Source organism: Panulirus ornatus, chromosome 37 (assembly GCF_036320965.1).
Source record: "Panulirus ornatus isolate Po-2019 chromosome 37, ASM3632096v1, whole genome shotgun sequence".
NCBI lineage: Eukaryota > Metazoa > Arthropoda > Malacostraca > Decapoda > Palinuridae > Panulirus > Panulirus ornatus.
Genome location: NC_092260.1, coordinates 19,393,026 through 19,412,198, shown reverse-complemented (window position 1 = coordinate 19,412,198; position 19,173 = coordinate 19,393,026). Strand labels below are relative to the sequence as shown.

The 19,173-nt window shown below is 43.2% G+C and overlaps 1 protein-coding gene across 1 annotated transcript in view; it reads right to left on the bottom strand.

The window, feature by feature from the left end:
- Positions 1–19,173, bottom strand: part of LOC139760561 (uncharacterized) — a 93,845-nt gene that overhangs the window by 11,922 nt on the left and 62,750 nt on the right.

Sequence of the window (19,173 nt, the reverse complement as noted above, 5' to 3'; positions counted from 1 at the left end):
GGCCAACGACTTCTCAACTCTGGTCAATGACCGGTGGAACATTTTGGTCCATGACCTTCGGTCAGTGATTTCTCAACCCCGGTTAATGACCTCCCAAGCTTCTGCTAATGGCCCCCTTCTGTTCCAGCCAATTAACTCCTGACATTATGGTGATGATAGCCTGATCTCCGACCATTGACCTTGTGAACTCCGTCGATTGACCTCCTTAACACCGGCCAATGACCCTTCCCACAACCCACCCCTGCACTTTGATCTCTGGCCAGTGACCCCACCTCCCCACCTCACTTAGCACAGGCGAATGACCTACCAACTTCAGCTTCATGACTTTAGCTCCAGGCACGGGTCATAGTTCATGATTCATAGTTTATAGGCCGTAGTTCCTGGTTTATTTACCCAGGAAATTTATAGCTTGGTTTTATCTCAGCTACACACAGCTGACCAAGGAGGTCAGCGAGCGGCACCTCCTCACGAAAGTTGAAGTTGTTGCCTCATGAGGCCTTCCCGGTGCCCGACGCAAGAATTGCAGACCAACAGACGATGCATGACGCAGGTATACTAAGCAGATAGAGGCATCGGTTTCGCCATGAGCAACAACTTGCGTACGAGGAATGCATTTGGGCAACCTTTTTTTGTAACATCTCGATCACAACTGTAAACACATTGAGCACGGTGGCACAACACCATGACCTTTGGGTGTGATGACGTAGTCTCCAAAGTGACCCAGATGGTCAAGACCGTCTCTGTCTATAGTAAGGAAGCGATCTACGACGTGGGGAGATGTCTGGCCCACCATCTGCCAGGGCAAGCTAGGGCCATCACACTCTAAGCCACATCCGCCGCCAACCTGACAATCTTTTAACACCTTCTTCAGGTGGTGATTCTAAGACCACACACTCTATGTAGCAATTGCCCATCGGACACCTGCAGAACAAGCAACAAGGCTGAGGAAAATCCATACCAAATGCAATACAAGATTTTTTCTTCTTTTATAAATGTGCCAGCTGGAAGATACACAGGATGGTGATTACAGTGTGTAAGATGATATTTGATGAAGGGGAGTAGGAGGCTCACTACTAAGGGAGACTGCCTGTATCTCCTTGATTAATGTGTTGTTTCTTTCTGCCGCCACATTTTACTAATTATATCTATCCTAGGAAGGTATATACCAGAATAAACTGATGGTGTTCAGGGAAAATGTGGATGGAGTTTTGCTGTTACGTACGATGCTAAAGAAACATTATATATATATATATATCATGATGTACTGATGGTGTTACAATGCATCAGTACCTTGCCGGGAAATTTGACGTACAGTGACAGTGAACTGGTGACATTGATATATTGCGATGAGCAGAGACTCATCATTGTGCGGACAGGACTAATCATCCTATTCGTTGAGTAATTCATTCATTCTGCGGCGAATTCCAACAGCTGGACGACTTTACCTCGTTGTTCTTTAAGATCGAGAGGGACGTGTTTGAAGAGCAAATATTAATGTTTCCTGTACGGTAATCATGGCCCACGCGATGGGTTCTTGTGTTGTCAGAAGGAACTGAATCGTGAACAAGACTCAGTTGAGTGCAAGAGATGCGATGGATTACTTTGTAAACATAAAGACTTTTAAGGATTTCAGCGAAGGCTCTTATAATGTCGTGTGATCTTTATCTTATGCTTATTTTGTCGACTATCGTGTTCCCCATGGAGAACCCAGGTGTCCATAATAAAGATGTTAGTTATGATGGTGTGTTACCGAGTAGTGAATATTTCTCAGTGTGTTCTCTTTATCGGTAAGACTTTTTCCCCAAAAGTTTGATAAGCTAATACTGAATGGGTGAATGTGTCATATTCCCCTTTATGTCTCTCGTCTACAGTGACTCCAGAAAAAATTTCGTATGAGTCTAATGAATTTCGTTATTCAATCACTACATGCCTGTCCAGTTTCTTATTTTCACTAGCTGTTGCTAAGGGTATGTATGAGACATGGATGATATCATGAGAAATTAATTGGTGTCGTTGCTAAGTAGAAGATGCATTAATGCACAGGTTACGCTACTAATGACGTTTGTGTATATATATATATATATATATATATATATATATATATATATATATATATATATATATATATATATATATATATATATATATATATGTATTGGAACCCTGTGGTATCCGGAGTTTCATTTTTCTCGTCTGCAGGGTGCACGATGGTGTTAAGAATACCCAGTTTTGTACGAGGTAAATGGTGGATAGTGAAAAGGGTGACCGAGTGATTTAGGATGGCATTGCGATAAATAAGACAAAGGCTTTAGAGAAACGTAGCTTTCTCCAAGGGAGTTGAGTGTAAAGTTATTGACCCATCAGATCTGTGGGATCGGAACTGTTGACTCTTTTGGAATGAGCAGTTCTTTGACGAGACTCTACTCCTCCTCCTCCTCCTCCTCCCAGTGGTAACAGCTTTACCAAAGGTGACTTTTCATCCGCATGTAACCTCAGCGGAGTTCGATAACACACGCACACACACACACACACACACACACACACACACACACACACACACACACACACACATATTTATATATATATATATATATATATATATATATATATATATATATATATATATATATATATATATATATATATATATATCCCTGGGGATAGGGGAGAAAGAATACTTCCCACGTATTCCCTGCGTGTCGTAGAAGGCGACTAAAAGGGGAGGGAGCGGGGGGCTGGAAATCCTCCCCTCTCGTTTTTTTTTTTTTTTTTTTTTTTTTTTCCAAAAGAAGGAACAGAGAATTCGGCCAGGTGAGGGTATTCCCTCAAAGGCCCAGTCCTCTGTTCTTAACGCTACCTCGCTAATGCGGGAAATGGCGAATAGTTTGAAAGAAAGAATATATATAATAAAATCTTATCTATAATAACAGATATCCCAATCCACTCATCAGTCCATAAGCTTGACCCATTAATCAACCCGCTCATAAAATTCACTTCATCAACTCATCAGTCTCCCAGCCAGTTAGCCTACCCACCCACGAAAGTCGATTATCTGTTACCGTACCAATTCAACCCATCCATCAAGGCAGATTCTCTCAAAATTTAGAAACAACCGAAGCCAAAAAAAAATAAAAAGTTGAAAAAAAGTCTGATGCTGTGACCTGATATCATTTTTCTCTCGCTCTTTTTTTTTTTGTATTTCTTTTTTACACCTTTAGCTTCAAATCCCAAGGGGTTTTTCCTTCTTTTTTTTTCTTTTGGACCAACAGACAGATCCCCCGAACATCCGCACGAGCTGAAACGGCCAACGAACACCTTCCCTTGTGACGGTCGTGGAAGTTACTAGGTCGCTGCCCCCTCACACGCCCTGGTCATCCCCACTACACACACAGAGGTCGTCGTACCGGGTCTTCCTCACCCCTACACACACACACAGGTGATCATGAAGACCTCTAATCACCACACAGGTCGTTATTGCGACCTCTAATTACCACACAGGTCACACACACAGGTGATCATGAAGACCTCTAATCACCACACAGGTCGTTATTGCGACCTCTAATTACCACACAGGTCACACACACAGGTGATCATGAAGACCTCTAATCACCACACAGGTCATCATCGCGACCTCTCATCACCACACAGGTCATCATCGCGACCTCTCATCACCACACAGGTCATCATTGCGACTTCTAATCACCGCAGGTTATCACTGCCACAGATAGGTCATCATCCCCAAAACCACAAGGCAAGACTCCCCACACGCACATACCACATCCCAAGAGACAGGTTATCACTACTACTCTCACACCATCATCCCAACGCCGGTCATCCTGCCAAAGCACACATTAGTCACCAGCCCCAGGCATGCAGTTACCCCCCCCCCCACACACACACACACACACACACCCAGATCACCACTCTCGCACACCACTCTATACCACGAACTGCCACCTAAATAAAGATCATTAATTAACTTCTCAATGGCGAAAGTCATTAACCTGCTTCAGTTGCTTCATTTATCACCCGTGGGTTAATCACTGACCTCTGAGCCTAATGACTTAATCGCCTAATTAAGATACTTGAAGCGATGGAACGAGGGAACACTGCCTGCCTGCTTGCCTGCTTGTTAACCGACATTGATCAGCGACGTTCTGAGCTGAAGAAGAGGATCATATTAGGGCGCCGCCCTTGCCGTAATGAACAAGGCAGCCGCTGTATTCGGCTGGCAGATCAATTATGTTTTCTTTTCGTAATATCTTCCCTTGACACGTCGAGTTGATGAGCGTCCTCAAGGAAGTGTAAGATGGAAACCCATGGATTGGAAGAAGTTGATGATTTCTTTTCCTCCGGGTGTACATATATATGTATATATATATATATATATATATATATATATATATATATATATATATATATATATATATATATATATATATATATATATAACCTCGATCAGCAGTGGGTCTGTAATCTGTGCAGTGTAGGAATGCCACACTCCGACCCAAGACCCAGAAACCTAGTGAGGAAAGCAAAGGAACGCAGGAGTTCGCATATCATCGGCCATCACACGCGTTCTTTGGAGTCTTCCTCTCTAATCTTTCACGAGGAAGAGAAAAGCTAATTAGGCTCTGCAGTCTAAATCTCCAGCGGATTTCCATGCCAGTAAATCACTCATTATCTATCCTTCGTAAACAAGAATGGGATTAATTGCGAGTCTGATCTTCTATCGGAATGGCCCGCTGAGGACAGTCTTGAGATACAGCGTTGGACTAGTACGTCAAGATTAGTGTGATTCTCAGTCAGTGGGGCAGCAACTTCAGAGAGTGAGGATAATTTCTACCACCAGACGATGACGTGTGTCACAACTGTCCGTCTTCAATGCGGGTTTCATCAAAAACCTAAACAAATGAGACATATGTTCCGTACAGCTTGATACTGTCTGTTGACAGTGAAGATAAGTTGTACCAACTTCAAAAACATAAGTTTGTCCATGTTTGCCCTGGTTCTTTTTTGAAGTCGCTACCACGAGTGAAATGTGGGAATCAACAGCATGAGGCAGTAATCAGTGGCAGAAAAAAAGATAATCTATTCATAAGGTTGAAGTTCATATGATATCAACGGCATGTATATTATCATTAATGGTTCATACCACAGACATGGGGATCGTAAAACCTTGTGATAATGAACCATGGTACGATTATTGTGAATATAATGACGTTTTATATTGAAAAAAAAATCATCTTTGACGACGCGATTTTATGATTTTACATTTATTGTCAATCACTGTTAACCTTTTGCTTCCAACGGACGTCTCTCATACGAAACTCTTGTTGCCAAATTTCTTTCAAAATGAGATCATCAAAGAATATCGCTGCTTCATCCTACATTCCTTGTAAACATGTGATATGCATAGCCACCCCACATATGAACATCATAACTTCACTTCGCACTGAACGAGAATGTAAAAAGCCTCTCTCCCAACACGGCGAGACAAGAGATGGCTATATTAAGAACGGGTATATGCGGAGGCCAAGATGACAGACGACCTAACATTGTATGAGGAGATTATCTGCCGAGGGCCAGTCCTCCGACACCAAACTGTTCATCTGTAAGGTTAGGGAACACGATGGTAGTACAGCAGAAGGCTCCCTGCCTGCTCACTCAACCACCACCACACCTCTGGCATGTCAGCCACCGGGAAAATAGCTATAAAGGAAGGCCATTTATGTAGCTGGCGGTACGTAAAGGGGTTTTGTGAAGAGCTGTAGTTCAGCTAAATGGAGAAGGATAAGGTACACACTGCCCTGTTGTAGCATCGCAGCTTTAGAATGATGAGAGACTTATTGTTCACAGGAAAACATTTCCTCCGGGATATTTGTTTGTTCAGAAAACAGCTTTTCGCCAGTAAATCAAGATTGCTTAAGACTTATTTTTATCTTTTTTTTTAGATTCGTGTGTGTTTTCTTTTGTGTGTTAGATTATTGTTTGTTTGCATGCTTATCTTAAAAAAAGGAAAGAGACTAAGCGATAGATTGGGTGGATTATACCATCAGAGACTTAAGCGATAGATGGAGCGGAAGTCACATACGAACATCTGAGGCTAATCTTGTAATAAATGTTTAATGATTTTCACTATTTTGGTTTTCTTAAGCCACTATCAGTCGACTAATACAACACAGTGTGCCACAGCCTTTATGTATGTATATATACAGACACATTGACTAACAGTCACAAACATCCATAGGGGATATATATATATATATATATATATATATATATATATATATATATATATATATATATATATATATATATATATATATATATATTTATATATATACATATATATACATTTTTTTTCATGCGTATTCGCCATTTCACGCCTTAGCGTGGTAGCGTTAAGAACAGAGGACTGAGCCTTAGAGGGAAGATCCTCACTTGGCCCCCTTCTCTGTTCCTTCTTTTGGAAAAAGTAAAACGGGAGGGGAGGATTTCCAGTCCCCCGCTTCCTCCCCTTTTAGTCGCCTTGTACGACACGCAGGGAATACGTGGGAAGTATTCTTTCTTCCCTATCCTTAGGGATATCTATATCTATATATATATCTATATATATATATATATATATATATATATATATATATATATATATATATATATATATATATATATATATATATATACATATATATATATACACACACAAGCAAAAAACAAACATGCACATACTCTGACCTTCCACACACACACACACACACACACACACACACACACACACACACACACACACACACACACACACACACACACACACACACACACGCACACACACACACACAAACTTGCCACTAACTCATTAATATTCAAGCCGAGCTTCAATCTAATCTTAAAGTCGCTAACGCCAGTCAAGTTGTCAGAAAAAAGGGGTTTAGCTCCGTAATGGGAAAACTTCCAGCAGTCTCCGTCTAGCATTTCGCGGCTGTTCTAGTCCAGGGTATACGTAATGTTTAGACTGGTGTTGTAGGTCAGACGGAGTGACCTCTCTTGAACCTGGCCGTGGTTGGCGCCACGTTGAAGTAAGGGAGGGGAATTAGCATTGACCCTCCCAGTGACCTGAATGACTGGGTGGTGAGACGGACTCGCAAACAGACGGTTGAAATGAGAGAGAAGAACAGAGAGATAAAGGAGGAGAGAGAGAGAGAGAGAGAGAGAGAGAGAGAGAGAGAGAGAGAGAGAGAGAGAGAGAGAGAGAGAGACAGACAGACAGACAGACAAATGAGAAGGGGATGGGACTCGCCACATGACTTGGTGGACTGGATGAGACAGACAGACAGACAGACACATAAACACTGACAGACAGAATGAGAAAGAGGACCAAGTGATAAAGGAAGGGTGACAGACAGACACAAATGAGAAAGAGAAACTAGAGGTTAGAAATAGAGAGATACGCAGTATTAAAGATAGATCGACAGAAAAGTCGGCCTGAGGAAAATTGACAGTCGAATAGGCAGACGGAAAGACAGGCGGAAAAAATACAGATTAAAAAACGTGGAATCAAAACACTCTTTATAACAAAGAAAAGCTGCTAGTGATTTTTTCTTTTTCTCTTTTTGTAATGAATGATGGAAGGGAAATCGAAACGCTCTGCGTACCAGTGATTTCTTCTTATGATTAACAAGATGAGAAGAAACGTTTTGGTTCGCAGTGATTTCTTCTCTTTTTTTATTAACTAAATCAGAAAAAACGTTTTTAGATAAATGAAGATCAAAAAGGTAATAATACACCTCTCGAATGGCGCCCTGGGGCAATATTCTGGATCTCTTTTTAATCCAGGAATCATTTGAAACATGTTAGTTATCCGTTATTGACGGCTGACTCTAGAGGGAAAAAGATTCATTCGTTGACTCTTGTTCAAGGAAAAAAAAAAAAAGAATGATCCCTGGGTTGAACTTTTCAAAGGTCACTCACCCTCACGCTCAATTGATGTCCTTCTTTTCACAAACTATTTCGAAGGTTTTTTTTGGTGGGTTCATTTTCCAATCGCTCCGGGTTCTTGACTCCTATGATGCTCACTGTCGTATTTATGCGTATAACTTACTTATATGTGCTTACGTATCGTAGTGGGTCGGTTTGTGAATATATACGAAGGACGTAGATGAGGGAGAATGTACACGTGTATGTGCATGTGTGTATATGTGTATGTTTGTGAGTCTGTTTATATGCTATTCTCGATTACCTGTTTGTGCTGTATGGGGAGGTGTTGGGACGTGTTTTGTGTTAGTGTTCCTGCGACTCTGCTTGTGTGAAAGTGTGCGGACTTCCGTCTTTTGGTGATATTAGATGTGTTCATGAAATGTGCATTGCGTGACTATACTAATGACTAGGAATTAACCTATGAAAGAATAATCCTAATGAGGCAATTCTTATATATCATCTACCACCCCTCACAGCACACCACTACATTACCGTATGCCACTATGCATCAAGCACGTTAAGCACAGCGACACCAACGCTACCACAACCATCACACTATACGGCATGCACCACCACACCCACTACAGTATGCACCGCTGCACCACCCTCTCCCATACACCAGTGCACCACGCACCACCATTTTACCATAACAGGACAATACCTCACTGCCGAGGATGTGCGCTTCCACACTACCACACTGTACAACAACCACACGTCATTCACGCAGAGTATCCGCCATCACACAACACCACCGTACCAACTCCTGTAAACACACACACACACACACACACACACACACAACACACACTCTCTCTCTGTTGCCATTTTTCACCACCATCTCCATCCTCCTCCTCCTCAACCATTACACCGCCAACAACACGCATCACAGAACACTAACCACACCACACCTCTTCCATCCTCTACCACCTCCCTACCCACCACTGAACCTCGTCCCCCACCTTCCAACCCACAAACCCCCAGACCCCGGCCACAATCCTCGCACCCCCCTAGGGCCAGCGATAAACGAAGGGTCGAACAACTGCCCATTTTAAGGTCCCTGGTCCATCACACGAGTGAGTGGGTCTGAATGATCCATAAACGGACTCTTAGCTTTATTAGCGGTCTGGGTGGGTGGGGGAGGTCTTGCCCCTCCATACAGCCGACGACAACAGCCGGAAAGAGACTCCCCCACACAGCACCCACACCCCCCGAACCCCACACCATCCCTCCCACCCACCCCCTTACCCCCACAACAAAAAGACACGTTGGGAGTATTATTACCCTAGAGAGGTGGACCTGTTTTGTTGACCCTGCGAGAAAGCCAGGTAAACTTTCCCTTTCATATCAATGGCAAGGAACTGGAATATAAGGACATAGGACTTTTTTTTTTCCTACGAATGGGTTCTTGAGTGTGGGGCTTTGTGAATGTCAGGGACCCCTTCTCCTTCTCCTCCTCCTCTTCCTCCTCCTCCTCCTCCTCCTCCTCCTCCTTCTCCTCCTCTTTTTCTTCTTCTTCTTCTTCTTCTCTTCTTCTTCTTCTTCTTCTTCTTCTTCTTCCTTCTCCTCCTCTTCCTGTTCTTCTTTCTCATCCTCCTCTTACTCCTCCTCCTCCTCCTCCTCCCACCTACCCTATATCATCTGGGAATATTACCTCGCCAGAGTTCTTGGTAAAGGCGGAAACGTATTATTGAGGATCATATTTTTGTCTTTTGAAGTGTGACGATCGTACATGCTGTCCCTTACTTGGAAAGAAATCATTTTTCATCATTGTGATGACAACTGTTGTGCTCCCTCTTTAAGTAAACGCCGAGTAAAACTGGATCAGTTTTGAAAGAAGAAAAAAATCAGAAATTCATTTTGTAAACGCTACTCTTCCCTGGGCTGTCCTCCGTTTTAGAATGAGGATTATCGACGCTGCTTCATTGTGAGACTCGTCTTGCTTGCCTCCTACACAAGATGCCCATGTGCCCCTAACTCCTCACCCCAGGGGTCCCTTCTATCCTTTTGAGGCTCCTGCAGCGCTTACGAAGCTGGCCACGTCCACCGTGCGCGAAAACACAGGTCATGGAATGTTGTGGTGATGTAGGGTGTTCGTCTACGTGCAGAGAGTGCAGGGTAATGGGCAAGGAAGTGTTTAGTGTCTTCTTTGTAGGTAGTCGCGTCGTGGCATGAAGGGTCGATGGATGCGGGCAAAAAGTGTGTGGATGGTGTTCTTGCTGCCAGCTTTATGTGGATACCATCATCGCTGAGGAATCCGTCACTGAAAATGAAAGCTGGACTCTGCTGTCATTTTGCAAGTTTGGAGGGAAAAAAGAAGGAAAAAAAAAACGTCAGAGAACAAAATAGAAAGTCATCGAGTTTTCAGACTGAGCAGCAGGCATGTATGTGTTTCTGTGTGTGTGTTTGTATGTGTGTGTGTGTGAGAGAGAGAGAGAGAGAGAGAGAGAGAGAGAGAGAGAGAGAGAGAGAGAGAGAGAGAGAGAGAAGGGAAAACTTTACTTGTTATTGAGAGTAAAACGATGGTTGGTTGAGATGTTCGTTGCATTTATATCTTGAAATATATATATAATATATATAATATATATATATATATATATATATATATATATATATATATATATATATATATATTTTTTTTTTTTTTTTTTTTTTTTTTTTTCAAACTATTCGCCATTTCCCGCGTTAGCGAGGTAGCGTTAAGAACAGAGAACTGGGCCACTGAGGGAATATCCTCACCTGGCCCCCTTCTCTGTTCCTTCTTTTGGAAAATTAAAAAAAATTGAGAGGGGAGGATTTCCAGCCCCCCGCTCCCTCCCCTTTTAGTCGCCTTCTACGACACGCAGGGAATACGTGGGAAGTATTCTTTCTCCCCTATCCCCAGGGATATATATATATATATATATATATATCCTTATATGTCGCCATGATCAACACTCTCTCGGCCTCTCGACATTCATTAACCTTACCAGTCCATCTACCTCACCACACTCACTCCCTCACCGAGCCCGTTGCCCCACCACCCAGGCTACCTCACCATGCACACCCCCTCACCACGGCCACTCTCCCACAAGAGAAACCACACATGAGCATTCCCCACTTAAAACCCACTTGATCGCATTACCTTTCAGAACACTGCTTACTTAAAGGGGAGTTCTTCACCTCCTTACACCCCTTTCAGTGATCCATGGATCACAACATAACACCGAGGCTCCCCCACTGCCTTAAGAAACCCCACACCAGGTGTGCCCGCCAGCGAATCATCTCCATCCCATCCTTTCCCTTAATCTCCGTCTCTTAACATATCCTCCCATTCCAGTTGATTTCGTAGCAACTAAAACATCAACGCTTCCTCTTTTCTTCCCAGTGCTACACTTTTCTCCAGAGAGTTTGCGCCTCAGTGGTATTCTTTACAACGCTGAAACACACACACACACACACACACACACACACACACACACACACACCATGTGTCACCCTTCCACACCCCACCGTCAAATTCCTCCCACCGCCACCATGGCCACCACCAAGCAGCTATGCAGAGGTGAAGAACGGTGGGAGGGGTGAGGTGCAGGGGAGGGGCTGTTGTGTCCGGCTTAGAGAGGGAGGGGGGAAAGGCCTCGAACCCTCCTCTCCCTCCATCCCTCCCCCCAGCCACCCAGCTACAGGCTAATATAGTGTTGGATGCCAGCCAACCTGGCCGCCGCTTCCCGGCTTCCTCTGCCGCTTCTGCAGCTCTGTTGCTCTGCTTCCTGCTGCTGCTGCTGCTGCTCCCGGCACTGCGTGGCGGTGGTGTGGGTCCGTGGCTGTGTTGCTTTGTTTGTGTACGTTTGGATAAATATATATAATTCATGTGTATGTGTGTGTGTGTGTGTGTGTGTGTGTGTGTGTGTGTGTGTGTGTGTGCGTATGTGTGTGTGTGTGTGTGTGTGTGTGTGTGTCTATGTTTGTGGATACTAGCGTGATTACTATTTGCGAGTTACGGGGGGAAAGTCTTACACTCGTGTTGTGTGTGCGCGTGTCTGTCTGTCTGTATGCATGCAAGTCTGTATGTCAGTCTGTCTCTCTGTCTGTCTGTCTGTCGTTGTCTTTCTATCGTTGTGGTTTTCGGTTTGAGCGTTTATAGTACTCCATGTGTGTACGTAGGAAAGGATCTGTACACTCGCTGGGTCCAGTCTCCCAACCCTATCTCCAAAACTCAGACTCTCTGTCTAGTTTTGCTTCCCGTCTACCACTCGACATGAAAAACGTTCTTTCACATCCTTCCAGACACCTTTTTAGCCCAGCTTCCTCTCATGTCCTGTGAGATCCGTTAATCCCAGTGTAGACATCAACCACATCAACAACCTTCTCTGGTTGTGAATTACTGGCGATCCGTTGGACAACAAAAGAGATGTCTCTAGTGTCCTTTTTAACTTGCATCCATCATTTGGCAGACTTAGTTGGTTCTGATCTCATCCTTTTTCTCATCTTCTTTACTTTACCATTATCTGTGCTGAGTTGCGTCAGCCCCATTGGTGTAACGGTTAGCGTTCTTGACCGTGACGCATTCACAGGCCGCCCAGGGTCGAGCGAATAGCTTCGAATCCTGGTTGCGGCAGTCGGGCCACACTAACCCAGCTGTTCATCCGCCTCATGGAGTTTGCCGATGAAATGGATAGCTGGCTCAGGCGAGGGTAATGTATATATATATATATATATATATATATATATATATATATATATATATATATATATATATATATATATATTCCTATGAGTCCACGGGGAAAATGAAACACGAAAAGTTCCCAAGTGCACTTTCGTGTAATAATCACATCATCAGGGGAGATATATATATTTGATGGGATGGCTTTGATTAGGACCTCAGTTGTCCGTGCCGTCTCAGCTGACGTGAAAAAGAAAATGAATTTCGGTTTCGTTGCATGTTGCACAAGTTTTAAACCCCAAGGTCGTGTTGAAAGAAAATTGTGACGCTTATTGTCTGATTGGTTGCCCGAAGGAAACCAGTATTTTACACAAGCTGTGATTTATTTTAGATGACTTTTTTTTTTTTGTAATTGGAAGGATTTTATCATTTCAACTTAAAAAAAAGCTCCATTATTTTTTTTTATTCTTTTTTTTAAATTTGTATAAATACTTTCACTATTTTGGAATGTTAAATATCTTTTGTTTTCTTTAAAAGATCTGATTCGGTTGGTAGCGGCTTTTGCTGTGGACGCAGGAGGATAATTCCAAATAAAATTGTTGAATCCTTTATGGTGCACACGTGATTGGTTCCTCACGTCACTCATGAGCTGGACATCGTTAACAAGTGTATTCAGTCGTGGTTCAGTTTGTCCTGATAATTCTGTGATAAAATTACTGGTCCCAACACTGAGGTCCCTCACTACTTATCAACGCCTTGCCTTGATACACACACACACACACACACACACACACACACACTCTACCCAGGTATGTCGGTCCATAGCCACAAATGGTGGAGGAGCTCAAGAGTCGACAGAAACATTTTGACATAGCTGCCCCTCACCCCCATCCAACCAGCCAACAACCAACCCCACCTTCCCCTTTCCTCGCGTATGTCCAGTCGACAGGAGTGCCAAAGGTACGAGCGCAAGTACAGAGTTCCTTATCGCTGGGGATGGGAATTCTATGCTTGTGATCACAGTAACACTGGAAAGTCAACTCTCTCTCTCTCTCTCTCTCTCTCTCTCTCTCTCTCTCTCTCTCTCTCTCTCTCTCTCTCTCTCTCTCTATCTATCTATCTATCTATCTATCTATCTCTATCTCTATATTTCTTGCCCTCTTTTTCCCCGTCTCCCTGTCTCTCACCTCTCCCTCTCTGAACCAGTTATGATGGGCACGGGTAGCTCGCCTTGCGTTGAAAAACTGCATTGTTCTTTATTTTGAAGGATTCCCCTATTTTTCTATTGTTTGCTTACGTCGCGTTTCTCCACAGTATATCTCGTGATATTTCTGTTTTCTCTTTCAACGTGAAAGCTTTGTTTCTTTCTGAGCTGTTTTTCTGGTTCATTCTTATCTTTGCTTGATGAGTCTACGCCTCACAGAGCCATTTTTACCCATTATGGTGTTCGTAATGCAGATCTCCTTACGCTCTTCTCTTCTTAGCCATTGGAGAACTTTAGTCTTCATGATATTTTTCTCCTTTTCATTTTATCGGATTTTACCCTTATTCACTTCTCTGGTCTTTCAGAATTCTTTTTTATCGTTGGAATTGCATCTTTTATCTCCATACCGAATTCCATAGAATCCTTTGGTCCATTGCGTTTGATTCGTTGTTCCAGTGTTTCTCATTTCTCGAGTTTATACAGAGAAGGGTCTCTTTTGTTCTTCAGTTCTCCCGAGTCCCCAAGAACTTAAAAGTTCCAAAGACTTTCAAGGCTTCCTGATGCCCCCTGGATGCCCAGTTCTACCATATTCCGAGTCTCCAGGGGGTCAAAGCTTTCTTCTTCTTTTTCTTTTCCAGCGTTCCACTCCCTTCTCAAATCACACAGATTTCTTAGGTTCGCCAGATTCCCATTGGTGGCTTGAGGTCCTCCAGATTTCTCGCAGCAGGTGTTCGGAATCCTCCTCCTGAGTCCTGCCGGTCCCTTCAGGTCTTCGGGTCACTGAGAACCTCAAGATGGTCTCACTCCCGCAGGTTCGTCCACCAGAAGATAGCGATCTCCCCTCCCTCGGGATATCCTCCTCCTCGACTGTTGGGGTCATCTGTCAGGTTCCTAATGCATGACGTTATCATTTTGGCCACTTGTGCTGTCGCACTTGGCCAGCCCTGCCCTTCCTTTTCGCCATTTTGGTCACTTGGCGATGATACAGTCGCCTCGCCAAAAGTGACCTTTTCTTTTTTTTTCACTCGCGTTCATTACTTATTTCCAACTTCCTCATACCTTCCTTTTTTTCTTAGATATTTTCCTAATCATTATATTCTCTAATTCTTCTTACATGATCATTGTCATAATCACTTTATTTCTCATTGTCATATGTCTGCTCCCTCCGTTCCTCTAAGTCACTATTTTGAAACGGTTGGAATACTTTCACACCCCCTTACTTTTATCTTGATCTTGTTCATTTTTCTCTGTTCTTTCCTGACCATGAAATAAACTTTCAGCCAGGGTGCGTTTTCAGTTCCCCTCACCACCCTGAGCATGTGGGTTTTTGTAAGGAATTATATTTTCCATGTCTCCTTTCCAAGTTTATATCGAGTTCATCTACGCTCGCTCTCTCTCTCTCTCTCTCTCTCTCTCTCTCTCTCTCTCTCTCTCTCTCTCTCTCTCTCTCTCTCTCTCTCTCTCTCCCTTCCCAAAACTTCCATTTCCTTATGCTTTCCTTCTTTACTGCCACCATATTTTTCATCCAGTCCTCTTTTCTTTCTATTTCTTCGTCGTTCTTTCCTAAATTGGTTCCACGTCTTACCAGAGCAGGTTTGGACGAGATTTCCTATTTTCGTTTACCAATTTTTTTTGACGAGGAGTGATTCTTCCACCCATGGTGCCCCTAGCTCTTGATGTCACATTTTTCCCATTCATGCTCTTGAATTAATCATTACTATCCTCATTGATTTTGTCTTTTAGTCTTGGCTTTGTGGGTGTCTTGGGCCTCACCACAACTCAGCTGCCGACAAAATGCGCTGTCCTTTGCTTCATTCGTGACTGGAATTCAATGCTGAAGCCTCATATTACGTTCTCTTCCTTTGGAATCCCCTTTCTGACATCCAGGAATTAGTGTATGGTAATTATATCATGTCCCCTTAAGAGGTAAGCGAAGTAGCTACCATGTCTTCCTCAACACCTCTTGTCTTCCAGTGTGATAATCAGATCAAGGGCTTCCCCTCTTTTCCCCCGTCTTCATAACCCATACCACTCAAGAGACTTACCATACTCATCCCAGTCGTTTTAAGTCTTCTCCGGCATCCGTGTGTGTTTATTCAACTTGGGGAATTCAAACTGCTGAGAGGGAGTTTCGCTGGTAATGGTTTGGAAGGAGGTTTTTGACATTGGATATGTGCTCGTGTTTGTGTTTGCATGTTGATGTGTTTGGATTTTGTGTATTTAGCTGTTTGTTTGCTACGTGTGTGTGTGTGTGTGTGTGTGTGTGTGTGTGTGTGTGTGTGTGTGTGTGTGTGTACTTCCTGGTTTGTGAACATTTCAATAGCACGTATTTCTGAATTTCTGTGCCCACTTCAGTTGTTATATCCCTGTGGTGAATCTTCTGGGATTTAGTTAATATTCCACGACTCTTTACTGTACCCCTCCCCACAGACGATCAGTTTTGTTAGAAACCCACAGCAGCAGCATCAGTGCAAAGTTGTGAGATGGTGTGTTGTTTGCAGTCTGCTGATACACACACTCTCTCTCTCTCTCTCTCTCTCTCTCTCTCTCTCTCTCTCTCTCTCTCTCTCTCTCTCTCTCTCTCTCTCTCTCTCTCTCTCTCTTACACACACATTTCTTCCTCGAAACGCCTGCGCCATTACAAACACACACACACACAAAAAATCATTGATTGCAACGAAGAGGAGAGAAGACTGAGGCATTAATGATTCCTATAGACCTTAGTTTTTGTCTTTTGTTCACGTCTGTTAAAATCGTTTAGGGAGAGAGAGAGGGGGGGAAGAGAGAGAGAGAGAGAGAGAGAGAGAGAGAGAGAGAGAGAGAGAGAGAGAGAAGAGAGAGAGAGAGAGAGAGACTAGAACTTTATGAGAAAAAGAAATAGGAATCTACATTCTCTGTACTATGGAACATACTCGTATACTTTCCTTTTCATTGTTGCGTGTTGAAATTAAAAGATGATGGAAGCGATTGTTTTTAAAAGCCTTTTTTTGAAATAGTCTCATGAAAAATGAAATACCTGCATTTGGATTGGGTTCTGGATTCAACTATCGTAGTTACCAGCATACTGGCGGAGATCCATACGATGGAAAGCCACTCAAAGTCATCGTAACATGAACTGTTTTTCATAAGGACAAGCTACTGTAAGATGGCCAAGCTTTTCCAATGGATATATTCTTTTGTATAGTACATGCTTAAGGCTTGTACAAAAACCACCAGAAAGGCATCTCAAAATCTGTGCTCTTCATCTATACGCGTCTGTCTGGCTCCGAGTTTACCAATGCTTGTGTTTCATCCTGAGATGAAAACATGGCACACATGCTGATGTGAGCTTATACGTTTCGTATAGAAAAAAGCTATCCCATTAGGGACATGGAGAAAACGGGGATTGGATTCCAGTGTCTCCCGTATAAGAAAAATCTCCTGTATTATGCATGTGTCACTTTGAGGTGACCCGTTCTCCGAAGTTGATGCCCACATGATAGAGCTTCCCCGAGAGAATTCAGAAGAGAGCAAGACGAGATATTTAAGTCAAACGTTAATGTCTTCCTATTTTGGCCCATGAAAGGGAAAATAGTCATGTGGATCCAGTTGTCATTTCTGTGGGGAGGGGATATGACTTTGGCACTAGCAAGAACGAAGCAAGGAACTTTTTGGAAACCTTCCAGGAGCCATTCCAGGGAACTTCCAGAGATGCGCATCAGCGCTGCTTCAGTCATACTTTCTCCAGACACCCTCTCTTCCAGCCACAGACTGGTTGGTGTCCACCCTCTCTTCCAGCCACAGACTGGTTGGTGTCTAACCTCTCTTCCAGCCACAGACTGGTGGGTGTCCACCCTCTCCTCCAGCCACAGACTGGTTGGTGTCCAACCTCTCTTCCAGCCACAGACTGGTGAGTGTCCACCCTCCCTTACAGCAATAGACTGGTGAGTGTGTCTGTGGTGATGGTGGTGGTGAGTGTCATTGGTGGCGAGTGGTGGTAAGTGTGTCAGTATGATGAACGTATCAGTGGTGGTGATGATGTGTGTGACATTCGTGATGGATGAATATATCAGTGAAGGTGTATGCGTCTGTCTATAGTGTTAAGTGTGTTAGTGGCTGAAGCGAATGTGTCAGTAGGGATGGTAGAAGGAGCATTGCAGATTGATGCGTTAGTGATGCTGAGTGCGTCAGAGATGGTGAGTGCGTCAGAGTGAGTGTATCTGTGGTGGTCTTGGAAAGCTACTACCATGGTGACTCCACTCATCAAAGCCTTGGTAATCTTTGCGTAATCCCTTTTCGAACGCGGTACGAAGTTAGTTGCTTGGTCGGTCGTAGGCACGACCCTCTGTATTCATCATACCCAGAAAAAAAGAACAATTTGCGGGTTTTTTTAATAAGAAAATACCTTTTTTCACACATCGTCCATGATAGTTACATAGTGCATATGGGAGACACAAGAAGATGAAATATATACGGGTCATGTGCTCTCTTCTCTCGTTGGTCATGGCGCTATGGCTTTCCTCTCCACGCTGCAACTCTATTTCTGGGGTAAGTGTGGCATTGCTCTCTGCTGTGGTTTGCCTGACTTCTGGTTTATGTCCGACACTCCTTTGTTTGCCATCCTGTTTCTCTCGGGTTTAATCTTATTTGGTTTTGGTATGTTTTTTCATACTTTTTTTCTCCTTTATTTTGTTTTCTTTTCCAGCAAGCCTATTTTTCTGTTTTCTGTTGCTTACCTTCGAATCTTTTCCAGTTTTTCTGTTCCATCTATATATATATTTTTTTTCATTTCGAGGACTGGAGTTCCAACTGGCTTTTGGTCTCTTTTGCCAAATTTTTTTAATCCCTTGTGCCAGAAAGTCGCACTGGTGTTGAGAGCTTTGAAAAGAGGGGGATTGATCCTCCATTTCACGCAGGGTGGACTTGCAAGGCCGCTACTCCCTGCATTCAGATACTCTATCCCACGGTCAACAGGCGATCAAAACCCACCTCAAAATACAGTTAGGGGTACATGCTGGGGAGGACCTTCCAGCCCTATGGGATTCCCTTAAAGAGGATTCCGTTCTTAAATGGGATTCACTTCTTAAATGATTAAGAAAAGAATATTCGATCGTTCCATGACTGATATGATATTCCGATTTATGATATATAATTTGCCATGACCTCTGTAGATCAGTGACCTGGACGTGAATTATAGAGAACGTGAAATTTTTTACAAATTTTACACTCTACGAATCTAAGCTTCTTTAGTGATACAGATGGAATTCAAAATCGGAATTGGAGAGATTTATACTCGAAACCGTAAGGCTTTAAAAGCGAGATGCAAAGGATTTGAAACTCTTTAAAGACATTACCCCACTAACTTATG